The following is a 24393-nucleotide window of genomic DNA, read 5'->3' as shown; positions in this document are numbered from 1 at the left end:
ATGCTATTTAGGTGAATAAATGTCGGTTATATATGATAAAATCCACTCAAATTAATCTAAAATTTATCATCAAATATGGATTCATCAATTCCCCGACACTTAAACAATAGCATGTCCTCATGCTAATCACAATCAAAGGAGAAGTGTAAAAGGGCAAGCAACTTATTCAATGCAACTACTTACATGCATGCAACTATGCTAAATGCTAACTACCTTCCTATGGAGTTTGGCAAAAACAAACAATAGAATTCCAATCAATCCAAAAGAAATCCTTAGGGATAAGGTAAGAAAACATAGCAATATGATCAATGTCCAAAGATTTGATTTGAAGTTTTCAAAAATTGATTTCAATAACTTGCAAGAAAACACAAAATAAGAGATAAAAACATAGAATTGAGCAATCAAACCCCTCACCGGATGTGTATACACTGTAGTCGCTCAGTGTTTAGGGGTTAATCACTCAATTCTCCTTTAGTCATGTTTCTAGGATTTGCTAGTCATCTAAGAATCAACAAATACTTGATGCATGAATGCAAATATCATGAGGTCTTTGGAGGTTTGTAATGGGGCTAGGGTAGGGGTAGGATTAATATGGTTAAATGGAATAGTAGATTGGATCTTTGATTAGCTCAAGTATCCTAGCTAATCCTATATCAACCCATGTACACATAAGAAACCAACCTAACTCTCTATTTCTCTCCTTTTTCACACTCACTCATTCATTTTCTTTCTAATTCACACACATATGCATTCTTTATTTACATTCTTATTATCATTTCTTTTCTTTTTCTTTTTCTTCCTTTTTTTATATATTGACAAAGTATATACACCAAAATTTCTCTTTTCTTTTATCATAAAAAAGAGATGCATATGTTTTAAGTAATGGATGCATGAGTGTTTACCCATTTTGCCAAATTTTCTCAATGAATACCCAAAGTAACTTTCTACCAATGTTTTCCAACAAATTTCCCCCACACTTGATTAACACACACACTCAACCCAAGCTAATCAAAGATACAATTCATGGACATTACTGGTTTTTCGCTTAGGGCAAATGATGTGCTTAAAATTAGAACAAAGGAGAATTAAAAGGCTCAAAAGTGGGTTACAAAGGTAAATGTAAGGGTTGGCCATATGGGTTAGTGAGTTTAATTTCAAAAATGGCCTCAATCATACTAAATGCATTCAAAACATCAAATATAGGATATAAAGACTCAAGCAAATCTACTATTACAATAATAAAGCAGTATAGCACACAAGAGCAAAATTTTGTGGTTGAAAATGTGCAACCACACCATTAAAGCTCAAAACTCACTTGGTGTTTTGTTCTAGCTCTTTTCTATGTTCCATAAAAATTATTTCAAGCAAGTTGAAAAATAAGTTTCAAATTTAATTAATGGAACGTCCTAAAATAGATTTCATGAAAATTCTTTGTTGTTTTACAAAACTTATTTCCTATATTAGGTAACATGCAAATATTTACTACTATAAAATTATAAGCAAAGATAAGATGTATATATGTATATATAAGTAAACTAAAGAAAAAAATGCAATGCAATGAAATACTAAACACATATTCACAAAATTCATAACTACTAAAAGCTAGAAAATAATGCAAAGTGTTCGAAAAGAGAAATTTACACCATGAAATTGCGGATCCTCCCCCACACTTAAATGTTACACGATCCTTCGTGCATGCACATAATCCAGGGGATGAAAGGCTCTACGAGGCTCCACCTTCAGCTGGTGGGCACTGGGGCTTGGGTTGCTGTAGAAAACAAATAAACAGAAATTGAGGAAGAGTTCATATGAGTGTGGTATGATAAAAGATAATGTGTGTATTCTAAGTGTTCACGGTTTAGAAACCCACATTGACCGGGTAAAACTGTGACCACACAATCAATAGAAATAGCATGCGTTCCTCAATTAAGCAGCCTAGGTCGCAAATAAAAATAAGCAAGAGTGAATGCACAAACAACCCTAGGTAACCACAACTAAAGTAAATTGAATATATGAGATATTGGATATTGAAATTGTGCCAGTGGAAGCGCAACATTGATATAGAAGCACAATAAACAACAACCAACTCAATGATGAAAAGAAAACTCCTTATTCATCATGAAAAATAATAGAATAGTCACATGGTAAAGGTATTTGTTGCAAAAAGTGACAAGCTTGAAAAGAATCAAGTTAAGTCCCTCAAACAAATGCAAAGCATTAAAAACAAACAAGTACCAGTCATGTGATGAATTTTTATATCAAAATCATGATGAACAAGTAATTTTAGCTCAATTCACTTAATTCAATATGCACTCATAAATAATTTGTCCTAGGGTGCAATCAAAACATGAATATTCAAACCCACTAGGTACTAGTAAACTAAAGCAAAGTATAAGTGCATTGATGAAATTCAATCAAGAAGCAACCCAATCAACATCAAACAAACTCTTGCAACTTATTTAATTAACAAATAACTAAATCAAACCATATATAATTACTAAAATGAAAAGGATATGCAAACAAAACTAACAAGAATTAGTAGAAAATAGAGCAAAAGCAAGAGAAGAAAGGGGTGGAGGGGTGGAAGTGTGTTAGGGCTTAACTCAAAGTACAATAAAATTTTTGTCCAAAACAGCATCTATGCGCACACACATACATGCGTGCGCGCACACACAAAGTGAAAAATAGGAGGTGTGTGTGATAAGCCCCATTTTTAGGGTTTATCTTGTGTTGAATTTAGAGGGTTTTGTCAACTTTTCTCCCATGTATCCAATGAAATAGTATGGTTTTGTAAATTCTCATTTAATTGTGCTTAAGAGTGAAAACATGCTTTTTAGGTCTTAAGATAGCTAAATTTAATTCACCTTGATTCTATTAGATGCCTTGATATATTTGTTAAGTGATTTCAGGTTTAGGAGGCAAAGATTGGATTGAGGGAATGAAGAAAAAGCATGTAGAAATGGAGAACTCATAAAGAAATGAAGGAATCGCAAAAACTATCAAGCCGACCTCTTCGCACTTATTCGATCATAACTTGAGCCAGAGAGATCCAAATGAGGCGGTTCTAGTTGCGTTAGAAAGCTAACATCTGGGGTTTCAAAATGATATAAGATTTTTTATAGTTTCATCACGTATAGGAACGTGTATGTGCACTGTATGCATACACACCGATGCTGCACGTGACTTTTTAAAATGCAACTCGTGGCCAGCAATTTCAGAAGCCTTGTGGGCCCAATCCAACTCATTTTTAATGCTATTTAAGCCAAGGATTGAAGGGAGAATGAACCAACTTAACATACTTTCATCATTAGCTTTAGTTTAGTTTTAGAAGTAGTTATAGTTAGTTTTTTAGAGAGAGAAGCTCTCTCTTCAATCTAGAATTAGGATTAGGTTTTGATCTAGATCTACTTCTTCTTCTTCTCTCTTAATTTTCCTCTTTCATCCTCAATTGTTCTCTTGTAGTTGTAGAATTCCTCTTTTCTTGTAATTCCTTTCTATTGTTATTTGTAGTTTATGAATTCTTTTGTAGATCTACATTTTTTCTTCAATGCAATTGGTAAGTTCTTTGTTGTTTCATAATTGTTTTGATTTCCTATTGTTGATTTCTTGATTTTGTAGTTGTAGTTCTCTTTAATTCTTGCAATTCATATTGTTTATCTTTTGTGCATTCCAAGTGTTTGATAAAATGCTTGGAAAGGTGTTAGAGTAGATTTTAGTGCTTGGCTTAGGAAGGTAACTTAGGAACTCTTGAGTTACTAATGTCCAAGTAATTGATGATTGGGAGCCATTGACTCTAGTTCTCACCAATTGAGTTGGTGGAGAGTTAGGACTTATGGATTAGGATTGATATAGCTCATTTGACTTTCCTCTACTACTAGTTAGAGGATGATTTAATGGGATTGATTCTTGCCAATTCTCATATTGTGGTTAGTGATTAGGATAGAGATCCTTGACCACCAAACCTTGCCAAGACCTTTTTAGCCATTAGTTTACTCCCTTGCCATTTATCTTTCATGCCTCTTATCAAAACCCCAAAACATAACTCATAACCAATAACAAGACACTTTATTGTAATTTCTAGGGAGAACAACTCGAGGTTTACATACTTTGGTTATCTTTATAGGGGTTTGTTACTTGTGACAACCAAATGTTTGTATGAAAGGATTATTGTTGGTTTAGAAACTATACTTTACAATGAGACTTCATTTATGAAATTCTAGACCACACAAAAATCTAATCATCAAAATGGCGCCGTTGTTGGGGAATTACAATGGTATTATATTATTGGTTATTGTATATATGTAAATAGTGTAAATATGTTTGCTTTTATTAGTTCTTGCTAGTTTTAGGATTTGGTTTTCTCTATTTCTTATTTTATTTTTTTTCCTTTTCCTTTGCTATTATGAATTCTCAATTTGGTATGAGTGTGATTACAACTATGTTGTAGGTGATGAGAACTTCAATGAGAATGTGAATCAAGGATGGGACACTCAAAGGCGGGAAGAGCCATATGCATATGATCAATCCTCTTGGCAACAACCTCCACCAATGCACTATGAAGAAGAGCCATTCTATGATGCATACCAATCCAATGGCTCTGGTGAATCTCCTTCTGACTTTCAAGAACCACCACCATATGCCTATGAGCCATACCATCAACATAACTCTGAACCATACTCACAAGCCTCTTTTCACGAAACACCCCCATATGACCTTAATCCATATCTACCCAACCAACCACCTTTTGAACCATATGAGCCATACATGGAACCACCACCAGTCCAATATCAACACTTCCAAGAACCACCTTCAATGTATGAAAATTTTCAACCACAAGATGAATTCTACCTTCCACCACAACCTCACATGGAAGAATATTCATGTCTATCGATCCAAGAGCCATATGATCCTAATCATGATATCCAAGCGGAACAAGAGTCAAGGGATCGTTTCAAGGAAGCATTGGATCAATTTCAAGCAACCATGGAGCATGTTGTGCAATAAGTGGAAAAAGTGGAGAATGTTGAACCACCACACCCTAATTATGATGAACCACCCTCTTATTATGAACCCCTCCTCCAAAACAATGAACCCTTCCAACCCCCCGAACCTCCAATGGATGATATCCTTGATGTTCTTGTGCAAGAACAAGAGTAGATGACAAGGGGTGTGCAACAATTCATGACCGCCTTGGACGAGGTGATAAACCGGCTAGAATCCCATCTTTTGGACACTCAAGGAAGTCCTATGGCTACATGTGGAGAATCAAAAGAAGAGCATAGCATGAAGGAGAGATTGGAAACTCCGGTGGAAAAGGAGGAATGCTACTTTGTGTTAGAACAATTGGAGGAACCTATGATTATCGAAGAAGAGGAAGAAGTGGTTGAAGACTTAGGAGATGCGGAGCTCCCATGGGAACCTAAAGTTATAGACAACTCCTTCAAGAAGATTGAAGTTGATGTTGAGGAGGAATGTGCACAACCCCCAAGGCATATCCCATATGAAGACTTGGAAGGAATGGAATAAGAATTGAGTTCCCTTGGTGATGAAGATCAAGCATCAAATCTTAGTGGTGGTGAATCCTTTGAACTTGAAGAACCTTCTCTTGATGAGATGGAAAGTGATGTGGAGGTAGATTTCTATCGTCCTCCCATTTATGACTTGAGTGACGGAAAAGAGTTAGATGAAATTGACAAACAAAGGATTGAATTTGAAAAATCTTGTGAAGAGGTGGATGTCCTTAGAAAAAGAAGGACGGGAGTTGAGTACGCTTTGTCAAGATCCTTGGAAGCCTCTTTGCTTAGGTTATCATATATTCCCTCACTTGAGTGGGTAAAACTCATTTCTATTAGCTTTATTGTCCCACTTGAGTATGGTTTGCTTGAAACAGATGGTCAACTTAGGATGATTTGTGGGATAAAGCGTAAGCGAAGAATGTTTAGTGGTTGGCGTTGCAAAGCAAGGCTCATTTTGGTTGATACTTCAAGGCTTAGATGCAAGGGTTGGGCTAGTGCTCACTTGAATAGGTCTAAAAGGAGAGTTTGGTATTACCTTGAGAATTCCTCATGCTTACCATCCGGATGGAATAATAATGATCAACTTCAAGACGGGTGTGAAAATAAAGTGTGGGATCCCGGATTGCACAAGGAGAATCAAATTTGGGAGCCCATGGTTTGTGAAGAACTCCATCAAGGCTTGGAGATAGTGATCTTGAATGATGGAGCTTATTGGAAGTCCAAGCATTGGTGGATGTTCCAAGATGAGTTTAAGCACAAGCCACCTTGAGAGGAGCTCCCCATAAGTCCAACTTAAGGACGATAAACAAAAGTGCTAGGTGGGAGACACCCCACCATGGTAAACTCTTTCCACCCTCTTGTAGCTTTGATTAATAAGTGATTTGAGTTACCATTTGATAGGCAAAATTGTGATTTACTCTTTTCATAACTTGAACAATTTTTAGTAATGGCTCCAAAAACTTGGTGCACACTACTATGGTTCACTCACATTCTTCACAACTTCGCACAACTAACCAGCAAGTGCACTAGGTCGTCCAAGTAATAAACCTTACGTGAGTAAGGGTCGATCCCATGGAGATTGTTGGTATGAAGCAAGCTATGGTCATCTTGTAAATCTTAGTTAGGCAGATTATAATGGCTATAAAGGTTTTCGAAATTAATAATAAATAAAGCATAAAATAAAGATAGAGATATTTATGTAAATCATTGGTGGGAATTTCAGATAAGTGTATGGAGATCCTTTGTCCCTATTGAATCTCTGCTTTCCTACTGCCTTCCTTCAATCCTTCATACTCCTTTCCATGGCAAGCTGTATGTAGGGCGTTGATGAGCGGATAATTTGTATACTTTTTGGCATTGTTTTTAGTATGTTTTTGATATGATCTAGTTAGTTTTTAGTATATTTTTATTAGTTTTTAGTTAAAATTCACTTTTCTGGACTTTACTATGAGTTTGTGTGTTTTTCTGTGATTTTAGGTTTTTTCTGGCTGAAATTGAGGGACCTGAGCAAAAATCTGATTCAGAGACCAAAAAGGACTGCAGATGCTGTTGGATTCTGACCTCCCTGCACTCAAAGTGGATTTTCTGGAGCTACAGAAGCCCAATTGGCGCGCTCTCAACGGCGTTGGAAAGTAGACATCCTGGGCTTTCCAGCAATATATGATAGTCCATACTTTGCCCAAGATTTGATGGCCCAAACTGGCGTTCAAAGTCACCTCAAGAAATCCCAGCGTTAAACGCTGGAACTGGCACCCAAATGGGAGTTAAACGCCCAAACTGGCATGAAAGCTGGCGTTTAACTCCAAGAAGAGTCTCTGCACGAAAAATGCTTCAATGCTCAGCCCAAACACACACCAAGTGGGCCCGGAAGTGGATTTTTATGTCATTTACTCATTTCTGTACACCTTAGGCTACTAGTTCTTATAAGTAGGACCTTTTGCTATTGTATTAGAAGACTTTGGTAGCTATCTTCATTTTTATGCTATCTTAGATCATTGGGAGGCTGGCCATTCGGCCATGCCTAGACCTTATGCTTATGTATTTTCAACGGTGGAGTTTCTACACACCATAGATTAAGGTGTGGAGCTCTGCTGTACCTCGAGTATTAATGCAATTACTATTGTTCTTCTATTCAATTCTGCTTGTTCTTGTTCTAAGATATCACTTGTTCTTCAACTTGATGAATGTGATGATCTGTGACACTCATCATCATTCTCACCCATGAACAAAGTGACTGACAACCACTCTTGTTCTACAAGCAACTAAGGCCATAGTGAATGTCTCTTGGATTCCTGATTGCACGATGCATGGTTGATCGCCTGACAACCGAGTGCTCGCCTGACAAACGAGCCAACCATTCCGTGAGATCAGAGTCTTCGTGGTATAGGCGAGAACTGATGGCAGCATTCAAGAGAATCCGGAAGGTCTAACCTTGTCTGTGGTATTCTGAGTAGGATTTAATGAATGAATGACTGTGACGTGCTTCAAACTCCTGAGGGCGGGGCGTTAGTGACAGACGCAAAAGAATCACTGGATTCTATTCCGGCCTGATTGAGAACCGACAGATGAATTCCGCTATGCTGTGACAGAGCATATGCAATCGCTTTCACTGAGAGGATGGGAGGTAGCCACTGACAACGGTGAAACCCTTGCTTAAGCTTGCCATGGAAAGGAGTAAGAAGGATTGGATGAAGGCAGTAGGAAAGCAGAGAGACGGAAGGGAAGGCATCTTCATACGCTTATCTGAAGTTCCTACCAATGAATTACATAAGTATCTCTATCTTTATCTTTTATGTTATTTTCGTTCATCACCATATACATTTGAGTTTGCCTGACTAAGATTTACAAGATGACCATAGCTTGCTTCAATACTAACAATCTCCGTGGGATCGACCCTTACTCACGTAAGGTTTATTACTTGGACGACCCAGTGCACTTGCTGGTTAGTTGTGTGAAGTTGTGTAATGCCATGGTATTGAGCTACCACGTTTTTGGAGCCATTACCGGGGATTATGAGAGTTGTGAAAAAGTATTGTTCACAATTTCGCGCACCAAGTTTTTGGCGCCGTTGCCGTGGATTATTCAAGTTTTGAGCAAGCTTTTGGTAACATCAGTGCCAAGATCCGGCAACAACACCAAGTTTTTGGCGCCGTTGCCGGGGATTGTTCAAGTTTTGAGCAAGCTTTTGGTAACATCAGTGCCAAGATCCGGCAACAACACCAAGTTTTTGGCGTTATTGCCAGGGATTGTTCAGGCTGGACAACTGACGGTTCATCTTGTTGCTTAGATTAGGTATTTATTTTTTTCGAAATTCTTGAAAATGAATTCTAGAGTTTCATGATGATTTGTTGCAATCTGGCTGGCTGAGAAGCCATGTCTAATTTCATTGGACCGAGGTTTCAACTTATCATCACAAGAGCTTATTGATTTCTTATCAATCTTGCTTTTGGAGCAGTGATCTGCTAAGGCTTGGCTGGCTTTTGGCCATGTCTAGTGTTTTGGACCGAAGCTTTCTCTGAAAGCTTGGCTGGCTGTGAAGCCATGTCTAATTCCTGGACCGGAGTCTTAGACTAACATTGCACTGATTCCTGGAATTCTCATTAAGAATTTTGATATCTTTTTCCATTTAATTTTCGAAAAACACAAAAAATTTTACAAAATCATAAAAACCAAAAATATTGTTGTTTCTTATTGAGACACTAGTCTCATCATAAGTTTGGTGTCAATTGCATGTATTCATTCATGTATCTTGGTGATCTTCAAGATGTTCTTGATGATTTACTTGCTCTGATCTTTGAATTCAACTGACTTGATTGTTTTGTGTGTCTCATATGCATTTTCATTTTGTTAGTGTCAGTAGTATACAAACTGCTAAGTTTGGTGTCTTGCATGCATTGTTATTTGATTCTTGTTGCATTTTGGTTTGTCCTTATTATTAAAAATCCAAAAATATTTTTAATTTGTGTCTTTTCAAGTCAATAATACAGAGAATTGAAGATTCAGAACATACAGCAGAGGAATTGCACAGAAAAAGCTGGGCGTTCAAAACGCCCAGTGAAGAAGGACAGACTGGCGTTTAAACGCCAGCCAGGGTACCTGGTTGGGCGTTTAACGCCCAAAAGGGTAGCATTTTGGGCGTTAAACGCCAGAATGTGCACCATTCTGGGCGTTTAACGCCAGGATGGCTAAAGGGGGAAGATTTTGTTTTCAAATCAATTTTTTTTTAAGTTTTCAACATCTTTTCAAAATCAAATCTTTTTCAAATCAATTTTTCAATCAAATCTTTTTCAAAATTAACTTCTTTCCTTTTTCAAGGATACTTACTATCAATTAATGATTTGATTCAACATTTCAAGTATGTTGCCTTTTCTGTTGAGAAAGGTTTAATGATTGAATCATATCTTTTCTTGTTAGTCAAGTTTTTAATTTTCAAATCAAATCTTTTTAAAATGTTTTCAAATCATATCTTCTCAATCACATTTTTTTTAATCAATCATATCTTCTTAACCACATCTTCTTCAAAATAGTTTTCAATCAAATCTTTCTGATTTCTAATTTCAAAATCTTTTTCAAAAATCACTTGATTTCTTTTCCATCTTCATTTTCGAAAATTAAGTAATGTTTTTCAAAAATGTTTTCAAAATTTTTCACTTAATTTTCGAAAATTAGTTCCCTCCTTCTCACATCCTTCTATTTATGGACTAACACTATCCCTTAATGCAAAATTCGAACTCCATCTCCTTTGTCAAGTTCGAATTTTTCCACTTCTGTCTTCTACTCTTCTTTTCCTCTGACACCTAAAGGAATCTCTATACTGTGACATAGAGGATTCCACATTTTCTTGTTCCCTTCTCTTTCTTATGAGCAGGAGCAAAGACAAAGGCATTCTTGTTGAGGCTGATCCTGAACCTGAAAGGACCTTGAAGAGAAAGCTAAGAGAAGCCAAAGCACAACTCTCTTTAGAGGACCTGACCGAATTCTCCAAAGAAGAAGAACACATGGCAGCCGAAAACAACAACAATGCCAACAATGCAAGGAAGGTGCTGGGTGACTCTACTGCACCTACTCCCGACTTCTATGGGAGAAGCATCTCTATCCCTGCCATTAGAGCAAACAACTTTGAGCTTAAGCCTCAATTAGTTTCTCTAATGCAACAGAATTGCAAGTTCCATGGACTTCCATTGGAAGATCCTCATCAGTTTTTAGCTGAATTCTTGCAAATCTGTGACACTGTTAAGACTAATGGGGTTGACCCTAAGGTCTATAGACTAATGCTATTCCCTTTTGCTGTAAGAGACAGAGCTAGAACATGGTTGGACTCTCAACCTAAAGAAAGCCTGGACTCTTGGGAAAAGCTAGTCAATGCCTTCTTGGCAAAGTTCTTTCCACCTCAAAAATTGAGTAAGCTTAGAGTGGAAGTCCAAACCTTCAGACAGAAGGAAGGAGAATCCCTCTATGAAGCTTGAGAAAGATACAAACAATTGATCAGAAAATGTCCCACTGACATGCTTTCTGAATGGAGCATCATAGGTATTTTCTATGATGGTCTCTCTGAACTGTCCAAGATGTCCTTGGATAGCTCTTCTGGAGGATCTCTTCATTTGAAGAAGACGCCTACTGAGGCTCAAGAGCTGATTGAAATGGTTGCAAATAACCAATTCATGTACACTTCTGAAAGAAATCCTGTGAACAATGGGACTAGTCAGAAGAAAGGAGTTATTGAGATTGATACTCTGAATGCCATATTGGCTCAGAACAAAATATTGACTCAACAAGTCAATATGATTTCTCAAAGTCTGTCTGGAATGCAAAATGTACCAAGCAGTACTAAGGAAGCTTCATCTGAGGAAGAAGCCTATGATCCTGAGAACCCTTCAATAGAAGAGGTGAATTACATGGGAGAACCCTATGGAAACACCTATAATCCTTCATGGAGGAATCATCCAAATCATTCATGGAAGGATCAACAGAGACCTCAACAAGGTTTCAATAACAATAATGGTGGAAGAAACAGGTTTAGCAATAGCAAGCCTTTTCCATCATCTTCTCAGCAACAGACAGAGAGTTCTAAGCAGAATACCTCTGACTTAGCAACTATGGTCTCTGATCTGATCAAAACCACTCAAAGTTTAATGACTGAAACAAGGTCCTCCATCAGAAATTTGGAAGGACAAGTGGGTCAGCTGAGCAAGAAAATTACTGAATTCCCTCCTAGTACTCTCCCAAGCAATACTGAAGAAAATCCAAAAGGTGAGTGCAAGGCCATCAATTTGGCCGAATCCTGGGAGGAAGAAGAGGCAGTGAACGCCACTGAGGAAGGCCTCACCGGACGTCCACTGGCCTCCAATGAGTTCCCCAATGAGGAACCATGGGAATCTGAGGCTCAAACTGAGACCATAGAGATTCCATTGGACTTACTTCTGCCATTCATGAGCTCTGATGAGTATTCTTCCTCTGAAGAGGATGAGTATGTCACTGAGGAGCAAGTTGCTAAATACCTTGGAGCAATCATGAAGCTGAATGACAAGTTATTTGGAAATGAGACTTGGGAGGATGAATCCCCTTTGCTCACCAAAGAACTGAATGACTTGTCTAGGCAGAAACTGCCTCAAAAGAGGCAGGATCCTGGGAAGTTTTCTATACCTTGTACCATAGGCACCATGACCTTCAAGAAGGCCTTGTGTGACTTAGGGTCAAGTGTAAACCTCATGCCCCTCTCTGTAATGGAGAAGTTAGGGATCTTTGAGGTACAAGCTGCAAAAATCTCACTAGAGATGGCAGACAACTCAAGAAAACAAGCCTATGGACTTGTAGAGGATGTTCTGGTAAAAGTTGAAGACCATTACATCCCTACTGATTTCATAGTCCTAGAGACTGGGAAGTGCATGGATGAATCCATCATCCTTGGCAGACCCTTCCTAGCCACAGCAAGGGCTGTGATTGATGTTGATAGAGAAGAGTTGATCATTCAAGTGAATGAAGAATCCTTGGTGTTTAAGGCCCAAGGATATCCCTCTGTCATCATGGAGAGGAAGCATGAAGAGCTTCTCTCAAAACAGAGCCAAACTGAGCCCCCACAGTCAAACTCTAAGTTTGGTGTTGGGAGGCCACAACCAAACTCTAAGTTTGGTGTTGAACCCCCACATTCAAACTCTAAGTTTGGTGTTGGGAGGTTCCAACATGGTTCTGAGTATTTCTGAGGCTCCATGAGAAGCCCTCTGTCAAGCTAATGACATTAAAGAAGCGCTTGTTGGGAGGCAACCCAATGTTTTATACTTAATTATTTTCTTTTGTTATTTTATCTTTTTTGTAGGTTGATGATCATAAGAAGTCACAAAAACAATGAAAAAAGAAAAAACAGAATGAAAAACAGGAAGAAAAACAGCACACCCTGGAGGAAGATGCTGCTGGCGTTCAAACGCCAGTAAGCCTAGCAGTTGGGCGTTTAACGCCCAGTCTGGCACCATTCTGGGCGTTTAACGCCAGAAAGGGGCACCAGACTGGCGTTAAACGCCAGAAAGGGGCAAGATGCTGGCGTTAAACGCCAGAAATGGGCACCAGCCCGGCGTTTAACGCCAGAAATGGCTCAAAACGTGAATTTTGATGCCATTTGGTGCAGGGATGACTTTTCCTTGACACCACAGGATCTGTGGACCCCACAGGATCCCCACCTACCCTACCATCATTCTCTCTCTTCTTCCCCCATTCACCAATCACCTCAACACCTCTTCCCCAAAAACCCTTCACCTATCAAATCCCATCTTTCTCTTCACCACTCACATCCATCCTTCATAAATCCCCACCAACCTCACCCTTCAAATTCAAACCACTTTCCCTCCCAAACCCACCCTTAATGGCCGAACCTTTACCCTCCTCTCTCCTATATATACCCTTCTTCAACCCTTCATTTTCACACAACCTAAACACCACTTCTCCCCCTCTTTGGCCGAACACACCACCATCTCCCTCTTCCTCATTTCTTCTTCTTCTACTCTCTTCTTTCTTCTTTTGCTCGAGGACGAGCAAACATTTTAAGTTTGGTGTGGTAAAAGCGTTGCTTTTTTTCATTTTTCCATAACCATTATGGCATCCAAGGCCGGAGAAACCTCTAGAAAGAGGAAAGGGAAGGCAAAAGCTTCCACCTCTGAGTCATGGGAGATGGATAGATTCCTCTCAAGGGTGCATCAAGACCACTTCTATGAAGTTGTGGCCTTGAAGAAGGTGATCCCCGAGGTCCCCTTTTCACTCAAAAAGGGTGAATATCCGGAGATCCGACATGAGATCCGAAGAAGAGGTTGGGAAGTTCTTACCAACCCCATTCAACAAGTCGGAATCTTGATGGTTCAAGAGTTCTATGCCAATGCATGGATCACCAAGAACCATGACCAAAGTGTGAAACCGAATCCAAAGAACTATCTCACTATGGTTCGGGGGAAATACTTGGATTTTAGTCCGGAGAGTGTGAGGGTGGCGTTCAACTTGCCTATGATGCAAGGAGATGAGCATCCTTACACTAGAAGGGTCAACTTTGATCAAAGGTTGGACCAAGTCCTCACAGTCATATGTGAAGAGGGCGCACAATGGAAGCAAGATTCAAAGGGAAAGCCGGTCCAATTGAGAAGGCATGACCTCAAGCCCGTGGCTAGAGGATGGTTAGAGTTCATACAACGCTCAATCATTCCCACTAGCAACCGGTCCGAAGTTACCATAGATCGGGCTATCATGATCCATAGCATCATGATTGGAGAAGAAATAGAGGTTCATGAGGTTATAGCCCAAGAACTCTATAAGGTGGCAGACAAGACCTCCACCTTGGCAAGGTTAGCCTTTCCTCATCTCATTTGTCACCTCTGTTATTCAGTTGGAGTTGACATAGATGGAGACATTCCCATTGATGAGGACAAACCCATCACCAAGAAAAGGATGGAGTACACAAGAGATCCCACTCATCATGAGATCCCTGAGATTCCTCAAGGGATGCACTTTCCTCCACAAGACTATTGGGAGCAACTAAATACCTCCCTAGGAGAGTTGAGTTCCAACATGGGACAACTAAGGGTGGAGCATCAAGAACACTCCATCATCCTTCATGAAATTAGAGAAGATCAAAGAATCATGAGGGAGGAGCAACAAAGACAAGGAAAAGACATTGAGGAGCTCAAGCACTCCATAGGATCTTCAAGAGCAAGAAAGAGCCGCCATCACTAAGGTGGACCCGTTCTTTGATTTCCTTGTTATTTGTTCTTCTGTTTTTCGAATTTTTAGTGCTTATGTTTATCCATGTTTGTGTCTTATGATCATTAGTGTCTTAGTGTCTATGCCTTAAAGTTATGAATGTCCTATGAATCCATCACCTTTCTTGAATAAAAATGTGCTTAATTGATAAAAGAAAGAATTGCATGAATTTTGAATTTTATAACAGTTTAATTATTTTAATGTGGTGGTAATATTTTTGTTCTCTGAATGTATGCTTAAACAGTGCATATGTATCTTGAATTTGTGGTTTATGAATGTTGGCTCTTGAAAGAATGATGAAAAAGGAGACATGTTACTGAGGATCTGAAAAATCATTAAAATGATTCTTGAAGCAAGAAAAAGCATTTCTATTCAAAAAAAAAAAATCGAAAAAAAAGAAAAGAAAAATGAAAAAAAAAAATAGAAAGAAATAAAGAGTTGTGATCCAAGGCAAATAAGAGTGTGCTTAAGAACCCTGGACACCTCTAATTGGGGACTTTAGCAAAGCTGAGTCACAATCTGAAAAGGTTCACCCAATTATGTGTCTGTGGCATGTATGTATCCGGTGGTAATACTGGAAGACAGAGTGCTTTGGGCCACAGCCAAGACTCAACAAGTAGCTTTGTTCAAAGAATCATCATACTTTACTAGGAGAATCATTAACACTATCTGGACTTTGAGTTCCTAAAGAAGCCAACCATTCTGAATTTCAAAGGATAGAGTGAGATGCCAAAACTATTCAGAGGCAAAAAGTAAAAGCCCCGCTCATCTAATTAATACTGATCTTCACAGATGTTTTTGGAATTCATTGCATATTCTCTTCTTTTTATCTTGTTTGATTTTCAGTTGCTTGGGGACAAGCAACAATTTAAGTTTGGTGTTGTGATGAGCGGATAATTTGTATACTTTTTGGCATTGTTTTTAGTATGTTTTTGATATGATCTAGTTAGTTTTTAGTATATTTTTATTAGTTTTTAGTTAAAATTCACTTTTCTGGACTTTACTATGAGTTTGTGTGTTTTTCTGTGATTTCAGGTATTTTCTAGCTGAAATTGAGGGACCTGAGCAAAAATCTGATTCAGAGACCAAAAAGGACTGCAGATGCTGTTGGATTCTGACCTCCCTGCACTCGAAGTGGATTTTCTGGAGCTACAGAAGCCCAATTGGCGCGCTCTCAACGGCGTTGGAAAGTAGACATCCTGGGCTTTCCAGCAATGTATAATAGTCCATACTTTGCCCGAGATTTGATGGCCCAAACCGGCGTTCAAAGTCACCTCAAGAAATCCCAGCGTTAAACGCTGGAACTGGCACCCAAATGGGAGTTAAACGCCCAAACTGGCATGAAAGCTGGCGTTTAACTCCAAGAAGAGTCTCTGCACGAATAATGCTTCAATGCTCAGCCCAAGCACACACCAAGTGGGCCCGGAAGTGGATTTTTATGTCATTTACTCATTTCTGTACACCTTAGGCTACTAGTTCTTATAAGTAGGACCTTTTGCTATTGTATTAGAAGACTTTGGTAGCTATCTTCATTTTTATGCTATCTTAGATCATTGGGAGGCTGGCCATTCGGCCATGCCTAGACCTTATGCTTATGTATTTTCAACGGTGGAGTTTCTACACACCATAGATTAAGGTGTGGAGCTCTGCTGTACCTCGAGTATTAATGCAATTACTATTGTTCTTCTATTCAATTCCGCTTGTTCTTGTTCTAAGATATCACTTGTTCTTCAACTTGATGAATGTGATGATCTGTGACACTCATCATCATTCTCACCCATGAACAAAGTGACTGACAACCACTCTTGTTCTACAAGCAACTAAGGCCATAGTGAATGTCTCTTGGATTCCTGATTGCACGATGCATGGTTGATCGCCTGACAACCGAGTGCTCGCCTGACAAACGAGCCAACCATTCCGTGAGATCAGAGTCTTCGTGGTATAGGCGAGAACTGATGGCAGCTTTCAAGAGAATCCGGAAGGTCTAACCTTGTCTGTGGTATTCTGAGTTGGATTTAATGAATGAATGACTGTGACGTGCTTCAAACTCCTGAGGGCGGGGCGTTAGTGACAGACGCAAAAGAATCACTGGATTCTATTCCGGCCTGATTGAGAACCGACAGATGAATTCCGCTATGCTGTGACAGAGCATATGCAATCGCTTTCACTGAGAGGATGGGAGGTAGCCACTGACAACGGTGAAACCCTTGCTTAAGCTTGCCATGGAAAGGAGTAAGAAGGATTGGATGAAGGCAGTAGGAAAGCAGAGAGACGGAAGGGAAGGCATCTTCATACGCTTATCTGAAGTTCCTACCAATGAATTACATAAGTATCTCTATCTTTATCTTTTATGTTATTTTCGTTCATCACCATATACATTTGAGTTTGCCTGACTAAGATTTACAAGATGACCATAGCTTGCTTCAATACTAACAATCTCCGTGGGATCGACCCTTACTCACGTAAGGTTTATTACTTGGACGACCCAGTGCACTTGCTGGTTAGTTGTGCGAAGTTGTGTAATGCCATGGTATTGAGCTACCACGTTTTTGGAGCCATTACCGGGGATTATGAGAGTTGTGAAAAAGTATTGTTCACAATTTCGCGCACCAGGCGTCACCGTTGTCAATGGCTACTTCCCATCCTCTCAGTGAAAATGGTCCAAATGCTCTGTCACAGCACGGCTAATCATTTGTTGGTTCTCGATCATGTCGGAATAGAATCCATTTATTCTTTTGCGTCTGTCACCACGCCCAACAATCGGGAGTTTGAAGCTCGTCACAGTCATTCAATCCTTGAATCCTACTCGCAATATCCAGGCATGGCCGAATGGCCAGCCCCGAAAATGTGATCAATAATCTTCTAAGATGAACAATAGAATAAAACTGAGACCAAAGATAAAAACGAGACCAAGATGTCTAATACAATAGTAAAATGTCCTATTTATACTAGACTAGTTACTAGGGTTTACAGAAATAAGTCTAAATGCAGAAATCCACTTTCAGGGCCTACTTTGGTGTGTACTTGGGCTGAGCTTGAGCTTTACACATGCAGAGGCTTTTTTTGGAGTTAAACGCCAAGTTGTAACGTGTTTTTGGCGTTTAACTCTGGTTTGTGACGTATTTCTGGCGTTTTACTCCAGAATACAGCATGAAACTGGCGTTGAACACTGGTTTGCATCGTCAAAACTTGAATAAAGTATAGACTATTATATATTTATGAAAAGCTCTGGATGTCTACTTTCTAACGCCAATGCGAGCGTGCCATTTGGAGTTTTATAGCTCCAGAAAATCAATTCCGAGTGCAGGGAGGTCAGAATCCAACAACATCAGCAGTCCTTTGTCTGCCTGAATAAGATTTTTGCTCAGGTCCCTCAATTTCAGCCAGAAAATACGTGAAATCACAGAAAAATACACAAACTCATAGTAAAGTCCAGAAATGTGAATTTTGCAATAAAACTAATGAAAACATCCCTAAAAGTAGCTAGATCCTACTAAAAACTACCTAAAAACAATGCCAAAAAGCGTATAAATTATCCCCTCATCACAACACCAAACTTAAATTGTTGATTGTCCCCATGCAACTAAAAATAAAATAGGATAAAAAGAAAAGAATATACTATAAATCCCTAAATATCAATGAATATTGATTCTAATTAGATGAGCTGGACTTGTAGCTTTTTGCTTCTGAACAGTTTTGGCATCTCACTTTTTCCTTTGAATTTCAGAATGATTGGCATCTATAGGAACTCAGAGTTCAGATAGTGTTAATTGATTCTCCTAGTTAAGTATGTTGATTCTTGAACATAGCTACTTTTATGAGTCTTGGTCGTGGCCTTAAGCATTTTGTTTTCTAGTATTACCACCGGATATATAAATGCCATAGACACATGACTGGGTGAACCTTTTCAGATTGTGACTCAGCTTTGCTAAAGTCCCCAGTTAGAGGTGTCCAGAGCTCTTAAGCACACTCTTTTTGCTTTGGATCATGACTTTAACCATTCAGTCTCAAGCTTTTCACTTGGACCTGCATGCCACAAGCACATGGTTAGGGACAGCTTGATTTAGCTGCTTAGGCATGAATTTTACTTCCTTGGGCCCTCCTATCCATTGATGCTCAAAGCCTTGGATCCTTTTTACCCTTGCCTTTTGGTTTAAGGGATATTGGCTTTTTTTGCTTGCTTTTTCTTTTCTTTTTTTTTCTATTTTTTTGCCACTTTTTTTTCCCGCAAGCTTTTGTTTTTGCACTGCTTTTTCTTGCTTCAAGAATCAATTTCATGATTTTTCAGATTATCAATAACATTTCTCTTTGTTCATCATTCTTTCAAGAGCCAACAATTTTAACATTGGAAAAACTACCAAAAGTACCCATGAAGTTTACGAACGCTGACAAAAGTACCCATAAACTAAGGAAATTAACGATGTACCCATGGAAGATGAGTTCCGTATGACAAAAGTATCCAAACCCTAATTTTTTGTTGATTTTTTTAATAAAATTCTCAAATTATCCCCACCCTCAACCTCAACTCACTTTTTTAATCTTCCATAACTCAACATGCACCTTTAAAACTTGTCATGGAATCCAAAACTACTCCTACAACAGATGAAATGAACCTTTTATGGTAGAAATTTTGGATAATAACGCAATAGAGGATTGCAGCGCCGAGATTAACAAAAGAATCAATCAATACCGATGAAGAATCAGAGAAAGAATCATAAAGGAACAGTTTTTAATCGTTTCATTTGTTTTTTCCTTTTTTTTCTTAATTTGAGAGCTTTCTTTGTGTGCAGGGATTGGCGAAAAAAATAGAAAAGAGCTCACCATACTAAATTTATCTGCTAGGAATTGGTCGAAGTCTTCTACCACCACCACCACCAGTGATTTTGGCCTGGTCTATTATAGGAGTAGTTTTGGACTCCATGACAAAGGTTTTAAAGGTACAAGTTGGGTTATGGAAAGTTGAAAAAGTGAGTTGAGGTTGAGAGTGAGGGTAGTTTGGAAATTTTATTAAAAAAACAAAAAAATTAGGATTTGGATACTTTTGTCATACAAAACCCATCTTCCATGGGTACATCATTAATTTCCTTAGTTTATAGGTACTTTTGTCAGCGTTCGTAAACTTCATGGGTATTTTTGGTAGTTTTTCCTTTAACATTCATAAACAACAAGATCAAAAATATACACTGTTTAAGCATTCATTTAGAAAATAAAAAGTATTGTCATCACATCAATATAATTTAACTAATTTCAAGGTTGAATTCGAAACTCATGTACTTCTTGTTCTTTTGTATTAAAAAATTTTTCATTTAAGAGAGGTGAAGGATTCATAGAATTATTCATATCCTTAAGACATAGTTAGTAAATACTAATGATCATGTAGTAAAGACTCAAAACATAGACAAACATATAGCATAAAACTGAAAAACAGAGAAATATGAACAAGGAATGAGTCCACCTTAGTGATGGTGGCATCTTCTTCTTGAAGGACCAATGATGTCCTTGAGCTCATCTATGTCTCTTCCTTGCCTTTGTTGCTCCTCCCTTATAGCTCTTTGATCTTCTCTAATCTCATGGAGAATGATGGAGTGCTCTTGGTGCTACACCCTTAATTGGTCCATGTTATAACTCAAGTCTTCTAGAGAAGTGTTGAGTTGTTCGCAATAGTTGTTTGGAAGAATGTGCATCCCTTGAGGCATCTCAGGGATTTCTTGATGATGAACTTCCTCATGCGTCTCTTGAGATCCATGAGTAGGCTCTCTTGTTTGCTCCATCCTCTTCTTAGTGATGGGCTTGTCCTCTTTAATGAGGATGTCTCCTTCTATGGTAACTCCAGCTGAGTAGCATAGATGGAAAATGAGATGAGGAAAAGCTATCCTTGCCAAGGTGGAGGGCTTTTCGGCTACTTTGTATAGTTCTAGAGAGATAACTTCATGAACTTCTACTTCCTCTCCAATCATGTTGCTATGGATCATGATGGCCCAATCCATAGTAACTTCGGATCGGTTGCTAGTGGGGATGATGGAGTGTTGGATGAACTCCAACCATCCTCTAGCCACATGCTTAAGGTCCAATCTTCTCAATTGAACCGGCTTGCCTTTAGAGTCTCTTTTCCATTGAGCTCCTTCCACACATATGTCCATGAATACTTGGTCCAACCTTTGATCAAAGTTGACCCTTCTAGTGTAGGGGCGTTTGTTTTCTTGCATTATAGGCAAGTTGAATGCCGACCTTACATTTTATGGACTGAAATCTAAGCATTTTCCCCGAACCATTGTAAGATAATTCTTTGGATTCGGGTTCATACTTTGATTATGGTTCCTAGTGATCCATGCATTGGCATAGAACTATTGAACCATTAAGATTCTGACTTGTTGAATGATGTTGGTCAGAACTTCCCAACCTCTTCTTTGAATCTTATGTCAGATCTCCGGATACTCATTTTTCTTGAGCATGAAAGGGACCTCAGAGATCACCTTCTTCTTGGCCACAACTTCATAGAAGTGGTCTTGATGGACCTTTGAGATGAATCTCTCCATCTCCCATGACTCGAAGGTGGAAGCTTTTGTCTTCCCTTTCCTCTTCCTAGAGGTTTCTCTGGCCTTAGGTGCCAATAAGTGGTTATGGAAAAATAAAAAAGCTATGCTTTTACCACACGAAACTTAGAATATTACTCGCCCTCGAGCAAAAGAGGAAAGAATAGAAGAAGAAGAAAATATGGAGGAGAGGGAGAGATGTGGATTCGGCCAAGGGGGAGAAGAGAGGGTTGTGTTGTGTGAAAATGAAGAAGGATGGAGGGGTTTATATAGTGGAGGGAGAGGGTATTGGTTCGGCCATTTAGGGTGGGTTTGGGTAGGAAAGAGATTTTGAACTTAAAGGTAGGTGGGGTTTATGGGGAAGAGAGGATGGATGTGATTGGTGAAGGATTGAAGTGATTGGTGAGTAATGTTTGGGAAAGAGTGTTTTTGGATTGTGTGAAGAAGAGAGAGGGTGACTTGAGGTAGGTGGAGATCCTGCGGGGTCCATAGATCCTGAGGCAATCCTGTGGGATCCACAGATCCTGAGGTGTCAAGGATTTATCATCCCTGCACCAATTAGGTGTGTAAAATGCCTTCTGCATGCAATCCTGGTGATTAACGCCAGATTGATGCTTGTTTCTGGCGTTAAACGCCAGTTCTATGCTTGTTTTGGGCGTTCAACGCCAATCTCCAGCATGTTTCTCGCGTTGAACGCCAGTTCCATGCTTGTTTCTAGCGTTTAACGCCAGCTCTCCTTAGGGTATAATCCTGGCTTTTAAACGCCAGACTGCTGCTTGTTTCTGGCGTTTAATGCCAGATTCATGCTCTGTCCTGGCGTTGAACGCCAGCTAGATGCTCCTTACTGGCGTTTAAACGCTAGTAAGCTCTTCTTCCAGGGTGTGCTGTTTCCCTTGCTATTTTTGATTCTGTTTTTAATTTTAGTATTTTTTTTTGTGACTCCACATGATCATGAACCTAATAAAACATAAAAGAACAATAAAAATATAGATAAATAAAAATTGAGTTGCCTCCCAATAAGCGCTTCTTTAATGTCAATAGCTTGACAGTGAGCTCTCATGGAGACTCACAGATGTTTAGAGCATGATGAGAGCCTACCAACACCAAACTTAGAGCTTGAATGTGGGGGCTTCTCAACACCAAACTTAGAGTTTGGTTGTGGTCTCCCAACACCAAACTTAGAGTTTGGTTGTGAGGGCTCTGTTTGACTCTGTATTGAGAGAAGCTTATCGTGCCTCTTTTCTATGTTTACAGAAGGATAACCTTGGGCCTTAAACACAAGGTAGTCCCCATTAAATTGAAGGACTAATTCTCCTTTATTAACATCAATCACAGCTCCTGCTGTGGCTAGGAAGGGTCTTCCAATGATGATACATTCATCTTTCTCCCTCCTAGTGTCTAAGATTATGAAATCAGCAGGGATGTAAAGGCCTTTAACCTTTACTAACACGTCCTCTACCAATCCATAAGCTTGTCTTATTGACTTGTCTGCCATCTCTAATGAGAATGTGGCAGCCTGTACCTCAAAGATTCCCAGTTTCTCCATTACAGAGAGTGGCATAAGATTTATACCTGACTCCAGGTCACACAGAGCCTTCTCAAAGGTCATGGTGCCCCTGGTACAGGGTATTAAGAATTTACCAGGATCTTGTTTCTTCTGAGGTAAAGTTTGCTGAACCCATGTATCTAGTTCACTAATGAGCAAGGGAGGTGTATCTTCCCAAGTCTCATTACCAAACAACTTGGAATTCAGCTTCATGATAGCTCCTAGATATTGAGCAACTTGCTCTCCAGTTACATCTTCATCCTCTTCAGAGGAAGGATAGTTTTCAGAGCTCATGAATGGCAGAAGGAGGTTTAATGGAGTCTCTATGGTCTCTATATGAGCCTCAGATTCCTTTAGGTCCTCAATAGGGAACTCCTTCTTGTCTGGGAGACGTCCCATGAGGTCTTCCTCATTGGGATTCATGTCCTCCCCTTCCTCTCTAGGTTCGGCCATTTTGATTATATCAATGGCCTTGCACTCTCTTTTTGGATTCTCTTCAATATTGCTTGGGAGAGTACTAGGAGGAGTTTCAGTGACTTTCTTACTCAGCTGGCCCACTTGTGCCTCCAAATTTCTGATGGAGGACCTTGTTTCACTCATGAAACTTAAAGTGGCCTTAGACAGATTAGAGACTATATTTGCTAAGCTAGAGGTGCTCTGCTCAGAATTCTCTGTCTGTTGCTGAGAAGATGATGGAAAAGGCTTGCTATTGCTGAGCCTGTTTCTTCCACCATTATTAAAGCCTTGTTAGGGCTTTTGTTGATCCTTCCATGAGAAATTCGGATGATTTCTCCATGACGAATTATAGGTGTTTCCATAAGGTTCACCCATGTAATTCACCTCTGCTATTGCAGGGTTCTCAGCATCATAGACTTCTTCTTTAGAAGATGCCTCTTTAGTACTGTTGGATGCATTTTGCCATCTATTCAGACTTTGAGAAATCATGTTGACTTGTTGAGTCAACATTTTGTTCTAAGCCAATATTGCATTCAAAGCATCAATTTCAAGAACTCCCTTACTCTGAGGCGTCCCATTATTCACAGAATTCCTCTCAGAAGTGTACATGAATTGGTTATTTGCAACCATGTCAATAAGTTCCTGAGCTTCTGCAGGCGTTTTCTTTAGGTGAATGGATCCACCTGTAGAATGGTCCAGTGACATCTTGGAGAACTCAAATAGACCATAATAGAATATATCTAGAATGGTCCACTCTGAAAGCATGTCAGAAGGACACCTTTTGGTCATCTACATGTATCTTTCCCAAGCTTCATAGAGGGATTCACCATCTTTTTGTTTGAAGGTATGAACATCCACTCTAAGCTTGCTCAGCTTTTGAGGAGGAAAGAACTTAGCCAAGAAGGCCGTGACCAGCTTATCCTAAGAGTCCAGGCTATCTTTAGGTTGTGAGTCCAACTATGTTCTAGCTCTGTCTCTTACAGCAAAAAGGAAAAGCATGAGCCTGTAGACTTCAGGATCTACTCCATTAGTCTTAACAGTCTCACAGATCTGCAAGAACTCAGTTAAAAACTGATAGGTATCTTCTGATGGAAGTTCATGGAACTTG

General features: G+C 39.2%; 1 non-coding gene across 1 annotated transcript; it reads left to right on the top strand.

The window, feature by feature from the left end:
- The first annotated feature begins 24044 nt into the window (after positions 1–24044).
- LOC112699940 (small nucleolar RNA R71) lies at positions 24045–24152 on the top strand. The gene has a single exon (XR_003152871.1). It is a non-coding gene; the product is annotated as a small nucleolar RNA R71 (small nucleolar RNA).
- Positions 24153–24393: the final 241 nt, after the last annotated feature.

The sequence above is a fragment of the Arachis hypogaea genome, chromosome 6, assembly GCF_003086295.3.
Source record: "Arachis hypogaea cultivar Tifrunner chromosome 6, arahy.Tifrunner.gnm2.J5K5, whole genome shotgun sequence".
Taxonomy (NCBI): domain Eukaryota; kingdom Viridiplantae; phylum Streptophyta; class Magnoliopsida; order Fabales; family Fabaceae; genus Arachis; species Arachis hypogaea.
Note: the sequence above shows the minus strand (reverse complement) of the source record. Positions and strands in the feature narration are given on the sequence as shown.